General features: G+C 32.4%; 1 protein-coding gene across 16 annotated transcripts in view; it reads right to left on the bottom strand.

Moving 5' to 3' along the window:
* Positions 1 to 17,297, bottom strand: part of CYRIB (CYFIP related Rac1 interactor B) — a 200,126-nt gene that overhangs the window by 73,745 nt on the left and 109,084 nt on the right. For all 16 annotated transcript variants that reach the window (XM_074265547.1, XM_074265645.1, XM_074265563.1 and 13 more), the window contains exon 2: positions 2,297 to 2,335. The gene's annotated coding sequence lies outside the window, so the exon portion shown is untranslated. The remainder of the gene's footprint in view (positions 1 to 2,296; positions 2,336 to 17,297) is intronic.

Here is a 17,297-nt window from a genome sequence, read left to right as displayed (position 1 = left end):
TCCCTGCTCATTAATCAAATTATTCATCTTTTTTTAAAAAATAGTATGTCGCTTTTTTAAAAACAATTTTAAAACAAATTCCAAGGAAGAATACATACAAAAAAAGAGATTTTAGAATTGCTTTCCTATTTTGTGTTGCCCAAATTTGAGATCTCTACAGAGTTTCAAGACATCTATTCAAATGTGTATATTTCTACACACAACTTTAACATGTTTATTCCTTAATTCCCCAACTAGATCACTAACCTACTAGGAAAATTATTCTTTTTATCTACCACACTACCTGTGATATAGCGCCATCCCCCCAACAGATTCCCAACAAATATTTGTCATTGAGTAAACTTTTGTTTGTGAACTTGAGGAAAATGGTCTCAAGGACTTTGGACAATTCTTCTGGAAATTTATTAAGAGGATCTAAAGTGTAGATAATGTAAGCTTCATCTTCAATGAACTAAATATTACAAAACTATTATACTACTCTAGTCTAATCCATTTGGAACAGGAAGTACTTCAATATCAGTAATTTCTCTGGTAAGGTAAATTTTCAAATTAAAACTTTGAAAACATAAAAATATTTTATAAAGTCAATAACAAAGACTTGATCTCATCCATACAATTGTTACATGCTATGTAACACTGGCTTTTCTACATTAGAATCCCAGAAATAAAAAGTTAATTATGCTTAACAAGAATCATAAAACTTTAGAGCTATAGAGAACTATTAAAGATCACAGTACTGAACACCCTAATTTTACAAAAGACTCTCAAAGAGGATAACTGACCCACCCAAAGTCATTAAGCTAATTAATACTATTGAAACTGAGATGACAGGTCTCATGAGTATTAGTTCACATAGATAGTTCTCTTTCCATCATACAAGATTACTTAAAGAGTCTTTTCTGAAGATATTAAGTGTTGTTCTATGAAGATACAAAGTTTTCAAATATGTACTTTAATATCATATTTGTCAACTGAGAAATAATTTAGCTAAGGTTGGAGAGGCTCTTTATCCCAACATTAGGCTACAAATGAACTATTTTTAGCCATAAAAGCTAGGGAGCCCTCTGTTAATGTATGGATGGCTAGCAATCTATACAACAGAGAGGTGCCCACACTGATGAAACTACACCACTCTTTTAAAGAACTTTCTATAAAATGGTCAACTAACTAACATTGTGTAGCAAGTACAAATCTCAAGTGCAACATATTTGGGTAGGCATTATCTTCTGTTCATAGTGAACATGCTGCCCTGAGACCAAAATTTCAAATAATGGATGAAAAAATGTTGGGAAAAGCTTTAAAGATTTAGATTAGACAATTATTTAGAATATAAGTCAATAAATGTTATGGCTATTATTACTTGTTCAGAATAATAACTTAAGATTAAGGGTAAAGCACAAACAATACCCATAACTTAGAAAATCACATACTAGGAGGAAAAAAGGTATAAAAGAACAAAAAGTACAAGAAACTTCTCATTAATCAAATTATTAAACAAAATATTAAATATAAATGCATTATTCCACAGCAGACTAAAAAGAGACTTGTGGTCTGAATAACTATCAGGAAATCCAGGTAATGGAAAACCAGTCATCCAGTTGATATATGGCATGTATAAAATGATTAAAATAATTTTAACAACATATAAATAGTTGCCAATTTGCCTTGATGGACTGGTTAGTAGGGGTTTTTTTAAAAATTTAATATCCCTAGTGCAAGATGTAAAACTGAGAAGTAGGGATAAGAAAAAAGATTCAAAATGGAACCTAGTCTTTTGGTCATATGAATGAATATGAAACATATATAAAGAGCAATTAATTTTTAAAATTGAGAAATAAGTAAACAAAGACCACAAACATTAGATTAAATTGTAATTGGTATCTCATTTAAATATGTACGTATGTATGTGTCCATGTACACACATATACAAACACACATACCAGTTCTCCAAAGGGAAAAGAGCTTTAAAAACTACAAAACTTGAATTACTCTTAGCAACTGTATTAATTACAGCTGAAAAGTTGTTGAAATTAATTCAGTTATCAAGAAAAACATGGTTTCGTCCCATTTCTCAAGAAAGCAGGGGAAAAAAATAAAAAGTTTCAATATATTACCATATTTCCTACTTTAAGCCAAGAATCAAAATAAATAGTTCTCTGTAATTAGGACTTTTAATAAGTTCTAAATTAGTTAAGAGTAGAAATTCCCCTTTAAACTATAATTAGGTAATGCTTTTTAAAATTTTAAATTATAATATACAACTGAATAATAATTTAGATACAAAGATTTAACTTACCTATAGCCAGTGCTGGTGTTTCTGCTTTTGTCCCTCTATCTGTTGTTTAAAAAAAAAAAAAAAAAAAAAAAAGGAAATGAAAATTCTGAAATATTACTCTGCTTCTACACAAACTTTGGGGAAAAAAGTTAATGTTAAAAAAACATATATACTCATTTTCTACCAAATTTTAATTTATGTATTTTGTAACATTCAATACAATTATTTAACTATTGCTCATTGAAGACAGGTTCTTTGTAGGATATGACAGTTAAAGACAAGCCCCAGTTCAGTTATATAACAGCTATCACACCACACTGTTTCAATACACTTCCATAAGATAACCTAGTGGGGCTCAGGCACCAGATGGAAACAAGATGAGAAATGTTATACTGAATACATTATTCATTATGAAATCATCAGGCACAATGTTCTTGAAGGGATGTTTGAAAGTTTCAAAACATCTGGTATTCTTTTAAGTTTCAATACAAAATTTGCATTTCTTATCTTGCCAAGCAAATGTTTGATGTGATTAAACACGTTTCTACAATTAAAAAAAAAAAAAATCCATAAGAAAAGTACTTTATCAAAGATTTGGACATTTCATCATAATAAAAATTAAGATTTGGTTTGGGAAGCCAAATTTGGTTAAAGAAATGTAGTTAAAAACTAAAATTTAACTGCACGCCTAAAATATTTTAAGTCTTAAGATGTTATCAGTAAAAGTTTCATAAAGGCTTACCCTAACACATCTCAATTAGAAGCTATAGAGATATCCCTTTAACAATAGCTCAGCCATATTTAAAAATATTTTATAGCTATGTACACTTTCTATACCATTGCTGGGGGGAAACCTATCACTAAAGTGGGAGAAATTATTCCTGATACCCCTAAGGTTATATTCGGCAAAGTATTTTCCCCATAAAAACAATATAAATGGAGATTAAGTATTAGTTAAAATATTATTATTAATACTAAACATGCTTCTTTCAATGGTTAGCTAGAAATTCACCCTGCCAAGGAATAATTTTGCATAAGAACACACCCCAATAAAGAAAAGCTCTAAAATAAATTAGTTTGCACAATCTATTTTTCATCATTGACAATTCTACTTCCCTCCAGTCATCATATTCTAACAGGACACTGTGCACTTATAAAACACTGAATCAGAGATATCTGTGTTTACATTTCATTAGTTTAGACTAAAAATTCCTTGAGGGCAAGAACTTTTTTATCTAAAATTATTTGTGATTGTGCTCTTTATACAGTGGATTTTGGGCACAGGAGTGATGAAGGAAGAGATGATGTATGTGCTTTGCATTTAGTCCACAATAAGGGAAATGAAGTGCCACTATTCTCTTCTTCATTAAATACATATTAGGAATTTTGTGTACAGTTTGGGGTGCCACATGAAAATATGATGGATATCTTCAAATAACTAAAAATCTGTTAAAGCTGTTAGGTGATTCACAGGATCATAAATTTAAGGTAAAAGAACCTAGAAATTAAGACTAGTCTTGTAGACATGAATGAATGAACAAAAAAGGAAATAAGTTGTAGATTCAAATCCATTCAATTCAATCCAATTCAACAAATAAATTATAAAACATCTATTTTGAATCAGCACTGTATTTAAATGCTTTTGCCAAAATAGAAGGCAATAACTTCTTTTTTTAATTCTAATAGTAGAGAATAATAAAGGGTTTTTTATTCTAATAGTAGAGAAAACATGTTGACAACTACATGCATTCAATGCTATGCCATCCAAATTTTTAAAGGAAAAACTAAATGAACGCAGATAGAAATAGATAGCAAAATTAGTAATAATGGAGGACATGAATCTTCCCTTCTCAGAACTAAATAAATCTAACAAAAAATAAGAAAGAAAAGGAGAACAACCTGGAATTATGCCTAAAGAATTATAAAAAACCTGTATGTTCTAAAATATTTTAAAAAGCTTTCTTTGTAGTGGCAAAAAAAAAAAAAAAAAAAAAAAAAAAAAAGGAAATTAAGGGGATATGATGCCCATCAACTAGGTAATGGCTGAATAAGTTGTAGCATGTGATTGTGATGTAATATTACTGTTCTATAAGAAATGAGCAGATTGATTTTAGGAAAATATGGAAAGATTTACATAATTATGAAAAAGTAGTACAACCAGAGAAGGTTGTATACAGTAACAGCTATATTGTTTGAAGAAAAATTGTAAATGACTGAATTATTCTGAGTAATATGAATACTCAAATCAACAAGGACCTGTGAAAGAAGAAGCTACCCACCTCCAGAAAAAGAACTGAAAATATGGGAAGAATGTATCATATGATTTCACTTATATATCTATATCAAGTTATCTATATCACATATATCTAGTGCAAGATTGGAAAGGAAGGGAAAAGCAAAAGAGGTAAGAGAGAAGAACAAAGGAATGAAGGAGCAACTCAGGACAGATCTTTTGAAGACATTCACAAGTAGCAATCACTACTTGGATAAAGATTTAGAAAAGGAGATTTAGACAGATCAGTAAGGTAGAAGGAGAGTCAGAGATAGAAGTGTTAATAAAACCTAAAAAAAGAAGGTGCAAAGTTTAAAAAGGATGAAAAATAAGAAAAATTCATTAGATTTGGCAATTCAATGGCAACTCTGGAGAGAAAGAACAGCTGGCTAAATGGTGAGACTGGAAGCCAAACTGCATAGCTAAAAAAAAAAAAAAAACAACACACACACACACACACACACACACACACACACACACACACACACACACACAAAGAAGTTGAAGCACCAATTGTAGATTGTTTTTTAATAAGGAGTGTAGCCAAGAAAGAGAGGGGAGAAAAAGGATAATAGCTATCATGGATGAACAGATCAAGTGAGAGTTTCTTAAAAATGGGAGAAACCTGGGTGCATTTATTGGCAGTAAAAAAAAAGCAAGTCAGCTGACAGGGAAAGACTGAAGATGAGTGAGAATATAGAGATAATAAAGGAGGGCTAATAAAGGCATGATGAAATAGGTTCACTCAAGGTACAATTTACCTTGGCAAAGAAGAGTCAACTTTCTTCATGTAAGAAAAGGGTAAAAGAGGAGAGAGATAGTGGGAAAGGGCACCTGACCAATGTGAAATAAGAAGGGAAGAAGAAGGAACTCATGGTGTTTTAGCTGAGACAATAGTGAGAAGAGGAGCCCATAATGGAGGCTTATGGGGATTAAAAGGTTTGGAAAAGCTGCAATAGTATAGCCTCTTACCCAATGGGAAAATACTGACAGTCAACCTTCCCTTGAAATAGAGTAGCAGCCCCAAATCCCTGATTTGAAAAGCAAAGGAAATTTGAAATGTAAACTGAACAATTCTGTAATCATTTGTCCATCATATTCCTTAACCTCCTTTTTCTCTGAAACACAAATCAATCCTGAAGCTTGGCTATGTTCTCTTATTCTAACAGGTAATCTTCAGGAACAAAAGGCACAAGGAGGGGTATGGGGGGGGAATGGGAAGGAAATTAATAGGGAAAAAAAATTCAGGATAGTTCAAGTCTACTTCATTTTGTTACTATGATTTAGTAAAAGGGAGTATGGAATGAAAAATAAAAAAATTTCAAAAATCCCAAACTAAGATGCATATACTAAATAATATACAATAAACCTCTTTACTATAATAATTTATAGTATATTATGTGGCATGTACTACAAACATGTTTTATTTCAGACCATTCAAGTCACACCCACATTAAAATGAAAACAGAAAGAAAATGGGAAAAAAACAAAAACAAATACAATCATCTTATGGTTCCATATTTGTAATCAATCAGAAGCTATATGATCATGTTTAGTCGAGGTCATTATGTTACTCTAGGTTTGTGAAAAAGCCTCCTTTTTTGCTGCTTAATTAGTCTTAATCTTCCTACAAGCTGTATCCTACTTCTAAAGAGTTCAATGGCAACTCTGGAGAGAAAGAACAGCTGGCTAAATGGTGAGACTGGAAGCCAAACTGCATAGCTAAAAAAAACACACACACACACACACACACACACACACACACACACACACACACACAAAGAAGACTACTTTCTAAATTAAACTTTCTTGAGTATTGAGTAACATATTTAACTTGTCATTTCCTTCATTAGAAAATATCTAATATTTCCTTCTATATACTTTAACTGTCAAATATCAGTTACTATATCCATTCTATTCTTGTTTGCAAATTTCTTCTACAAGTTAAATTGTACTAGTATCTTCAACTTCCTGGTATAAAATACTACCTCCCCACTCCTCTTCTAAATAGCTATAGAACACTAATGTTCATTCCAGAATTTTTTTTTATTTTTTTTATTTTGTTTTTATTAATTTTTATAATTATAACATTTTTTGACAGTACATATGCATAGGTAATTTTTTACAACATTATCCCTTGTACTCCCTTTTGTTCCGAGTTTTTCCCCTCCTTCCCTCCACCCCTTCCCCTAGATGGCAGGCATTCCCATACAAATTAAATATCTTATAGTACATCGTAGTATATATATGTGCAGAACCGAATTTTTGTTGTTGTTGTTGCAAAGGAAGGATTGTATTCGCAAGGTAAAAATAATCTGGGAAGAGAAACAAAACAAAACAAAACAATGCTCACAGTTTACACTCATTTCCCAGTGTTCCTTTTCTGGATGTAGCTGATTCTGTCCATCATTGATCAATTGGAATTGGATTAGCTCTTCTCTATGTTGAAGATATCCACTTCCATCATAATACATCCTCATACAGTATCATTGTTGAAATGTATAATGATCCCCTAGTTCTGCTCGTTTCACTCAGCATCAGTTGATGTAAGTCTCTCCAAGCCTCTCTGTATTCATCCTGTTGGTCATTTCTTACAGAACAATAATATTCCATAACATTCATATACCATAATTTACCCAACCATTCTCCAATGGATGGACATCCATTCATTTTCCAGTTTCTAGCCACTAGGAAAAGGACTGCCACAAACATTTTGGCACATCCAGGTCCCTTTCCCTTCTTTAGTATTTCCTTGGGATATAAGCCCAGGAGTAGCACTGCTGGGTCAAAGGATATGCACATTTTTATAACTTTTTGGGCATAATTCCAGATTGCTCTCCAGAATGGTTGGATTCTTTCACAACTCCACCAACAATGCATCAGTGTCCCAGTTTTTCCACAGCCCCTCCAACATTCATCATTATTAGTTCCTGTCATCTTAGCCAATCTGACAGGTGTGTAATGATATCTCAGAGTTGTCTTAATTTGCATTTCTCTGATCAATAGTGATTTGGAACACTCTTTCATATGAGTGGAAATAGTTTTAATTTCATCATCTGAAAATTGTCTATTCATATCCTTTGACCATTTATCAATTGGAGAATGGCTTGATTTCCTATAAATTAAAATCAATTCTTTGTATATTTTGGAGATGAGGCCTTTATCAGAACCTTTAACTGTAAAAATGTTTTCCCAATTTGTTACTTCCCTTCTAATCTTGTTTGCATTAGTTTTGTTTGTGCAGAAACTTTTTAATTTGGTATAATCAAAATTTTCTATTTTGTGACCAATAATGGTCTCTAGTTCTCCTCCCTTGGACACAAACTCCTTCCTCCTCCAGAAGTCTGAGAGGTAAACCATCCCATGTTCCTCCAATTTATTTATGATTTCGTTCTTTATGCCTAAATCTTGGGCCCATTTTGATCTTATCTTAGTATGTGGTGTTAAATGTGGGTCCATGCCTAGTTTCTGCCATACTAATTTCCAGTTTTCCCAGCAGTTTTTGTCAAATAATGAATTCTTATCCCAAAATTTGGGATCTTTGGGTTTGTCAAACACTATCATTCCAGAATTGAACCAAATAATCCAAATACAGTTTGTCTGGAGCATAGTAATGGATAGTCATAGGAATAAAAAGGGATCTGGATGGACGGATGGATGGGAAAAAAAAAACTTTAGGGCCATCAAATTAAATTACCTCATTTGACAGGTGAGAAAAACTAAGGCCAAAAGAGGTTAAATGACTTTGTCCAGGGTCACACTATTTGTGTCTGGAACAATTTGAGCCCAGGTCTTTCTGACTTCAATGCAAGACTGTCAATTCATTAAACCAACTTGCCTCTAAACATTCTAATGAGATAGTCTAAAGATATACCCAAAAAATAAACAAACAAACAAATAAATAAATAGAGTAGAGGAAAGGGCACTGAATTTGGAGTGAGAAGTCCCAAGTTCAAATTCCAATTCTACTTATTAACTTAATTGTTGGAAACTGAGCACATCATTTCTCCTCATTTATAAAGTATTTAAGATTAGACAATTTCTAAAGGTCCATGTTATTTCTAACTTTTATGAATTATTCTTGGTAATTAATTGGCTATTAGGAAGAAAGAAGAAGGATCAAATTATTTCTATAAATTTTCATGATAGTAGACACCTCAGTGTTATCTACATTTTGTTACTTTTTCACTGAATAGAAGGCATCTGAGAATTTAAATGTTTGAGGAATGAATCAAAGATTCATTCTAAGTTTTGTTTTTTACTTGTAACAAAGTGGTTCCAATGATAAAATGAAATAATGTACATAAACACTCTTTTTTTTTTTCTATTTTCTGTTTTCATTTTAATGAAACTTGAATGAATGAAACAAAGACTTGAACTTGAATGGTCTGAAATAAAAAAGCTGAAGTGCTATCAATGTAAATGAGAATGTAAGAATATTCTCCTAAGATAACAATACAAAAAGATATGCTAAAGATCAAAACCTAAGGCATAGAGAACTCCCACAAATAGGGGGCAAAACAAAGGGTGAAGAGTCAAAAGAAATATTATTTCTGGATAAGAGAAACAAGAGCACTATGGGAAATGAGGTCAAAATACTGGTCAAAAATATCAAATGCAGCAGAGAGTTCAAAAGAGAAATTTTAAAATATTGGATTTGACTATTAGGAGGTTTCTATAAGATTTAGAAATATTTCAGTAGAGGGGAAACACTCTAATGGGGATAATCGACAGTACTAAGATTGAGGAAGCATCTGAAGAATGGATTCTTCTGCACAAAGTTCAAGGTCAGATATGCACTGGAAATTACATGAGGGGAAAATATTTCCTGAAATGAAAACTCTTAAAAGGTAATGCAGATTTTTAGATTTCTTACAGCATCTTTTCCCTTTTGTCAAATAGAAATTATGAATAAGTGTTAAGGGACAAAAGATATAATTCAATGAAAAGTTTGGATATTGGGGGGGAAAAACAGGTAACTATAAAAGGCTTGTTAAGTTTTCCAAATATAATAGATTGTAACAAAGTTAAAGGCAATAAGGGATTAAGGCATTAAAGAGGTAGGAAACAAAGAAAATAGGGAAGGGATATTAGAGTAAAGACACTGAGTCAGAAAAAGATGGGATCAAAGGCACTAGTGCCGGTGTATGAGATGAGGTGAGATCTTTCAAGACAGTTGTGAAAATCGAGTAAGGCTTCATCTACTTCAGAGTTTGAGTAGGCCTGAAGGACTTTGAGCATTGATTCAAGGGCATAATTAAGTCCCCTTCCTGCTATCCTTCCATAACACAATTTCCTCCCTATTTCAGTCAAATATGGGCAACTATGTACTTATTGGTCAAGTTCAATTTTGTGGGTAGATCTCGAAGTTAGAATGTAAGACCCTCAGCCCATGAGGATGAGGGTCAGTGGTGGAAGGGGATGTTTTGTGTTAGGGATTAAGGGTGCTGATCCTGCCCACAGGAGGCGCTTCCTCTCTTCGATTCTCTGCTCAAGGAGTGGGACACCATTCTCGTGAGAATGTACAATAAACTTTGCTTTATTCTAGAGATCTCTCCAGCTTTTTTATTAAATGGTGACCCCTCACCATTTCTGTACCACACATTGGGATTCAATTTAGTTAAGAGAGAAACCTTCCCCTCTAAGACTAGTAGATGAAAGCATAGATATAGTGAAAGAAGAGATGAAAGCATATAGAGTCTAAAATGAACTAGTCCTTTTAGTTCAAATTAATGATCTCAGAGAAAAAAAATCTAGGGGCATTTAATTAACAAACTTAGCTAGCCCCTCTCATAAAATTATTCTTATGCACCACCAAAGAAACAATTTCTTATATAAAATACAACTTTTGCTCTCAATGATAAGGAAAAAAAAAAAGATGTCACTAATTTGCCTCAAAGATTTTTGGGCACTCTAGTCTCAAGGCAAATCAACAAACATTTAAGTGCTTACTACGTTCCGGGCATTATATATTAAGTAACACAGATAAGACAAGTAATCAAAGGTGTACTTTTATACACTCAGCTTAGATTTTCTTTATTTTTTAACCAATAAGTCTTATAATGTTAAATTAATTCTAGTAAAGATCAGCCATTAACAATCTGGCCTTGTATGTAGAGCAGGAAAAACTTGAGGAAGTAGTGATCCTAAACTGCCTTTCCTATTTTTAAGTGTCATTTCAACAAAAACAACTTTTTCAGCCAAGAGGACAGCAATATTTTTTTGAACTTCTTTCCCCCAATACTGAAACCAAACTATTCTGAATAAATCTATATATGTGATAGATGGGCCCCAGAATGACATAACAAAATAGTCTGTTTTCCACAGAGAATTCTGTGGGTTAATGATAATAATTTACAACAGTGATTAACAACCACAATCTTACCAAAGACCCCAATTAGGCTCAAACTAATATGGGTCAATGACCAGGACAAGGCAAATGGGGAATGAACATGTTTAATAGACTAAATGCATATTAACCAACACACCCCAAAGAAGGAGTTTTCTACAATCTTTGAACATGGGATGCATGACAAGGGAAAGGGAACACATTTAAGAAGGGCATGAAGAAAGCAGACAGTGATAGTCAGCAGAATATTGACCAATCAAAAATGGCTGGGAGGAGACTGGGTGGCACAAGGGAAGGGTTTGATTAATTAATATAAACAGGTTTTCTCTTTTGTACTAGCACGCTCCTCCACCATAAGAAGCCACCCACTTCCTGCAAGAACATAATACATGATCCTTCACTCACTCTGGACACTTTGTTGTTTTGGGGACCTTGGACTCTTAATTGCATTTATAACATATAACATGAACAACAAGATATACTAATGAGGAATTTTACAGGAGTGGTTCAACTGTAATGTGTCACTGAATTCCTCAGAATGTGTGCATGAAGCTAATAATTAATATTATACACAGGCTACCCAAAGCCTAAAAGGATTTCATATTACCCTTGAAAACTAACATTTCCCATTTCATAAAAGGAGAAATTTTAAAAAGCCTAACTTAAAGGAAAAAAGAGTAGCAATCTGAGGAAAACGAGATTAGGACAATATATATATATACACACACACACACATATTAAATAAAACATTATAAAAGATAGATTAACTCAAATAAACTTATGATGACTAATCCTGGTTTCATAAAAAGGAAGAAACTTTTCTCTCAAATCCATAGAGAAGTAAAATGGGTGAAATATAATACACACTGTGAGATGAGGAATTTTAGCAGTAAAGTTTTGCTTCAATGTTTTCTCCAATACAAGTGAAGATTCAATAGGGAGAGGAAGCCCAGGAAATGATCCATAAAAAACAACAAAGATTTATTAAATGCTTACTATAGTCCAAGCACAGGGCTTAAGTGCTGGAGATAAAAACACAATTGAAACAGTTCCTGAACTCAAATTCCTTACTCTCGATCAGAAAAACAACATTTTTACATAAGACACGTAGGTACAGAGCTAAAAATAAGTACTTTTGGAGAGGAAGATAAAGGTTGCTGAATATACCGAGTCACTATAAAAGGAAACCAAGGAATTCCAAGAGACAAATGAACAGAAAAATGGAAAGGTTATATCAAGGCAGAAACAAGAGAACAGAAAATTTTATGTGAGGAAATCATAGACCAAAATGACTGGACAAATGAGCATATAAAGGAGACTATGGTATAACATGATTAAGAGCTTAGGGAGAGATGGAATGATCAAATATTATGAGTACATAAAAGGTTTCTGAGTTTTCATTCATGGAAATATAACACGTAGGAATGATGGAATGATCAAGACTAGATGAGGTGGGAGTAGAGGAAGAGTCATAAGAGCAGAGCAGATCAGAAGAGAAAAACTGGTATACGAATTCACTGTCGGTGGAACTGTAAAATGATCCAACCATTTGAGTGTAATTTGGAATTATCACCAAAGAGGCATAATACTGTGTCTATCCCTTGACTCAGCAATACCACAATTAGGTCTGTTGCCCAAGGTGATTAGAGAAAAAAAAGAAGAACGTTTATTGTTCTAAAATATTTAAAGCAGCTCTCTTTGTGGAGCAAAGAAGTGAAAATTGAAGAGATGCACCCAATTGGGGAATGGCTAAATAAATTATGATACAGGATTATGAAGGAATACTACTATGCCATAAGAAATAATGAACTGGTTCATTTTATTTTATTATATATATATATATATATATATATATATATATATTTTTTTTTTTTTTTTTTTTTTTTTTTTTTTTTGCTGAGGCAATTGGGGTTAAGTGCCTTGCCTAGGGTCACACAGCTAGGAAGTGTTAAGTGTCTGAGACCACATTTGAACTCTGGTCCTCCTGACTTCAGGGCTGGTGCTCTATCCACTGCATCACTTAGCTGCCTCTCATTTAAAAAAAAAAAAAAAAAAAAAACATGGAAAGACTTATATGAAATAAATGAAGAACAAAATGCACACAGTAACAGCAATATTGTTCTAAGAACAATTTTGAACTAAGTCATTTTGTGTATTATAAATACTCAAATAAACAATAAAGGACAATGGAAGATGGTATGTAGATGGAAGATAGAAGGTAATCTTCTCTAGGGCAGTGTAGAGAGAAAGAAAAAAAATTGCACAGAAAACAAAAAAAGAAAACAAAGGGAAAGAGAAAACAGGATAGCTTTGGAAATGATGTGTAGTATTTTTTACATAGTATCCCCCCCCCAAAAAAAAGCTAACAGTATGAAATGGAAATTATGTTTTATATGAATTTTCTTTTTATGCTGTGTTGGTCTGGGGGGGGGTGAACATTTTATATTTAAGCTCAAAATAATTTTTAAAAGCATTGTTAAAAAAAAATAAAAAGAACTGAGTAGACTGAAGACTTGGAATATGAAATTATTTGAAAAAATATCTGAGAAAAGGTTGGAAAGGAAGTTTTGAACCAGACTATGATGTGCTTCAAATGCAAGAAGGAGATGTTTGAAGTCTATCTTTTTAACCAGGAAAGCAAAATTGTGAGATGCCCATCTAATTAGATTATTTTTGTAACTGCTCAAAGAATGGATTGGAGAGAGAAGAGACTGAGAGCAAAAAACACAATTAGGAGGTTATTGCAACAGCCCTAGCAATTGGTGACAAGGGCTTGAAGTAGATTAATGTTTATGGACATATGTAAATGAAGTTATGAAGACAAAATCAAAAGATTTGGCAATTAACTGAATGGAGAAGAATGAAAAAGAAGGAAGAATCAAGGATCACTGGAAAAATACGAGTATACTCAAAAGGAAAAGGCAAATCTGCCTTATGTAATAGATGCGTATGTCCTTACAAAAAAGGATAATAAGGTCCAATAGTAAGTGATTTTCTCTAAGTCACTCAATGGCACAGGAAAGACAGAATCCAGGTCTTTTAAGACTGTCTATCATTCTTTCCTCTATATCATATTGCCTCTTCTAAGGATGCCCAAAATAACTATTTTTTTAAAAAAGGTAAGACCACAGCCAGCTTTACAAAAGTGCCCTTTGTTTATAATAAACAACTAATTCATATTTCCATTATATATTAATAAAATAATACTAAGTAAGAAATAGCCTAAAGGTATTTAAATTTTTATCAATGTATTGAATAAAAGTATAAATTAAACACTTAACAAATCTGTAAAGAATACATAGCTGGAAAAGAGAATTAACATTTTGAAAGACAAAGTAAAGATGTAAACTCCTAAAATAACTTGAAAACAAAAACACTGAGCTGAAAGAATACTGCACTAAATTCATTAGGGCAGAATTTAGTAGGACTAATTAAATCTTACACTTGGATTTAATTCTCAAATACAAAATAAATAAAACACAGCCTAAACAGTTGATTATTTTTCAAAGAGTAGTATTTTAATAGATTATTATAACCTTTGTGATATGGAAAACATGTGACATAAAAGTGGAAACCTAATAATGCAATCTTAGGAAATATTAAAATAGGCAAAGACTAGGAAAGTGGTTTGTAAGAAAAAAAAAAGTTTTGCTTACAACACAATATGCTTTTCTTTTAAGGAATCATAGTATACTGAACATATAGTTAACAATACATTAGGAACAGGAAGCCCAGCCCATGTGTTTTCTCTTTAATAAAGGCAGTCATTTTTGTTGAGTGAGAAGGAGGAAGAGAAGAAAATGAGTTGTCTCAGGTTCCCCCTCTTTGGAGATCTTTAAAGCAAAAGGTGGGTGGGTTACTTTTCAAGAATACCATATAGAAGGACCTTAATCAATTATAACTGTATTAGATCGGGTTGGGAAACATCCAGCTCATAGGAAATCATTTGCTAAAAAAGGCAAGGAGGAACTGAAAGCAAAGTACAACAATCTCCCACAGCTCCCTAATTTGATTATTTGGTATGGCCTTCAAATGATGTTTGTAAATATTCAAATGGCCCTTGACAGAAAAAAGGTTCCTCACTTCCTACTCCCTGAAGTTATTTCCAACTTTAAGATTCCTTGATTCCATAACAATAAGAAATAGGCAAAGTCAGCCCAACCTAAATGATTTTCTCATAATTTGCACAAACATTAAAATACTTAACCGATACTGGCAACTCTTTAAATACAAGAGGTTGCTGAAGAATTGTCAAATTGCATTAACAGAAATTTCCTAACTGTACATTAACTATAACAAAAAGAGACCCCTAGGTGGCAAAGTAGCTAGAGAACTGGGCATGAAGAAAAATGAACCTAAATCCTGTCTCAGGCACTTAGAAGCACATATTAAGGGTAGCCCACAAGTCTTTGGTCTATCATTTCTTAAATATGAACCATAATTTTCTAATATACTTTTTGTGATCTTCTGTACCTACTGAAAACAATGAGAATTCATATGTATTATTTTCAGAGTAGTCTTTGCTTATATTACTCATAATTACATTGTAAGAAAAGAGATCTGCATCCCATGACATGTGCTTTAGTACATATTCATAGTATTCAGTACATACTTATTTAGTATCCATATGATCCTAATAGCAGCAGTACATGATGAAGCTTATCCTCCTCAACAAAAATGGATAAGCAAAAATTTAAGAACAAAGACTAAGCTGTTTTTCATTTTTGTATTTCTAGTACTTTGCACAAAGCAGGTATTTGATAGATGTTTGTCTAACCTATTATTTAAAATTTAGTAGAAATTTTAAAACCATAAACATGACCAGAGTATAAGGAGAAAAAAAATTTAGGTAAAATCTTATTTTAACAAAATAGAACCACTTTAAAATGCGTTTCTCTTCATATTAAAGTCTGTCTGAAATTGTATTACCTTTGACTTTGTCTTCCTGATGGGGGGATTGGAAAGTTAAGAAGAGGAATAAGCTGTGGGATATACAAAGTCAAAATATGTAATTTCATAGATTCAGACTTGAATGAAATTTTTAGTGACAGCTGGTCCAACCTCTTCCATTAATATTTGGAAAAACTTATTATCAGAAGTAACTTGGCCAAAATCAGATGGGTAATGAAATCAAGCATGCAAAGATGATAAAAAATAGTGAAACTCACTGTAGAACACATCATTTTAAGAAACCCTGCTAGTAAAGCTCTGAATTAATGCAACAAACTCTAGGGAAATCTGGAATTATTGCCCCTCCAAAAAAAATTTAATAAATGCCATACATATGATGATCAATTCTGATGGACATGGTGGCCCTCTTCAACAATGAGATGAACCAAATCAGTTCCAATAGAGCAGTAATGAACTGAACCAGTTACACCCAGCAAACGAACTCTGGGAGATGACTATGAACCACTACATAGAATTCCCAGTCCCTATATTTTTGTCTGCCTGCATTTTTTATTTCCTTCACAGACTATTTGTACACTATTTCAAAGTCTGATTTTTTTTGTACAGCAAAACAACTGTTTGGACATGTGTATGTATATATATATATATATATATATATATATATATATATATATATATATATATATATATTTAATATGTATTGGTCAACCTGCCATCTGGGGGAGGGGGTGAGGGAAGGAGAGGAAAAGTTGGAACAAAAGATTTTGCAATTGTCAATGCTGAAAAATTACCTATGCATATATCTTGTAAATAAAAAGCTTAAAAAAAAAATAAAAAATAAATGTCATACATGCTGACCTAGAAATTCCTGTACTTGGACCACATCAAAAGGAGGTTTTAAAACAAGGTAAAAACCCATATGAACAAAAATGTTCAAAGAATCATTTTTGGGGGGATAACAAAATATTTGCCCAAAAATTGAAGAGTGGTGAGATAAATTATGGTATAATAGAATGAAATATTACTGCGTCATAAAACATGACAAATGAGAATTTTGAAACAGATGAGAAAACTTATAGGAAATAAGAAGAAAAGCAGAACCAAATAAACTGTGACTATGAATACAGTAATCATAGTAACTGCAGTATATATAGTGATTACAATCATATAAATGAAGTCAAGATAGAAATAAAACAGCTATCTAATCAATTACCATAGTTAATGTTAGTATCGTACCATTAATTTAAAGACACAGCTTTCCTTTCTCTCAACAATTGATTAGTTTTTTTTTTAGGGAACATGCTTTGTAAGGGTGTTTTCAGTTTTGTTCAGAAATGTATACCATGTTGAAACAATATGTATCAATAAATTTTATATTTTAAAGACCTGGCTGGGAGGCCTAAGGCAAATCCTGCAACTTGAAGAATCAGTTTCTTCCTCTGCCCTCCTTATCTTAAAATTGTAAGCAAAGGGCTTTGACAATACTGATG

This window comes from Sminthopsis crassicaudata, chromosome 1 (assembly GCF_048593235.1).
Source record: "Sminthopsis crassicaudata isolate SCR6 chromosome 1, ASM4859323v1, whole genome shotgun sequence".
NCBI classification, from domain to species: Eukaryota; Metazoa; Chordata; class Mammalia; order Dasyuromorphia; family Dasyuridae; genus Sminthopsis; species Sminthopsis crassicaudata.
This window is presented reverse-complemented; position numbering and strand designations above follow the sequence as displayed.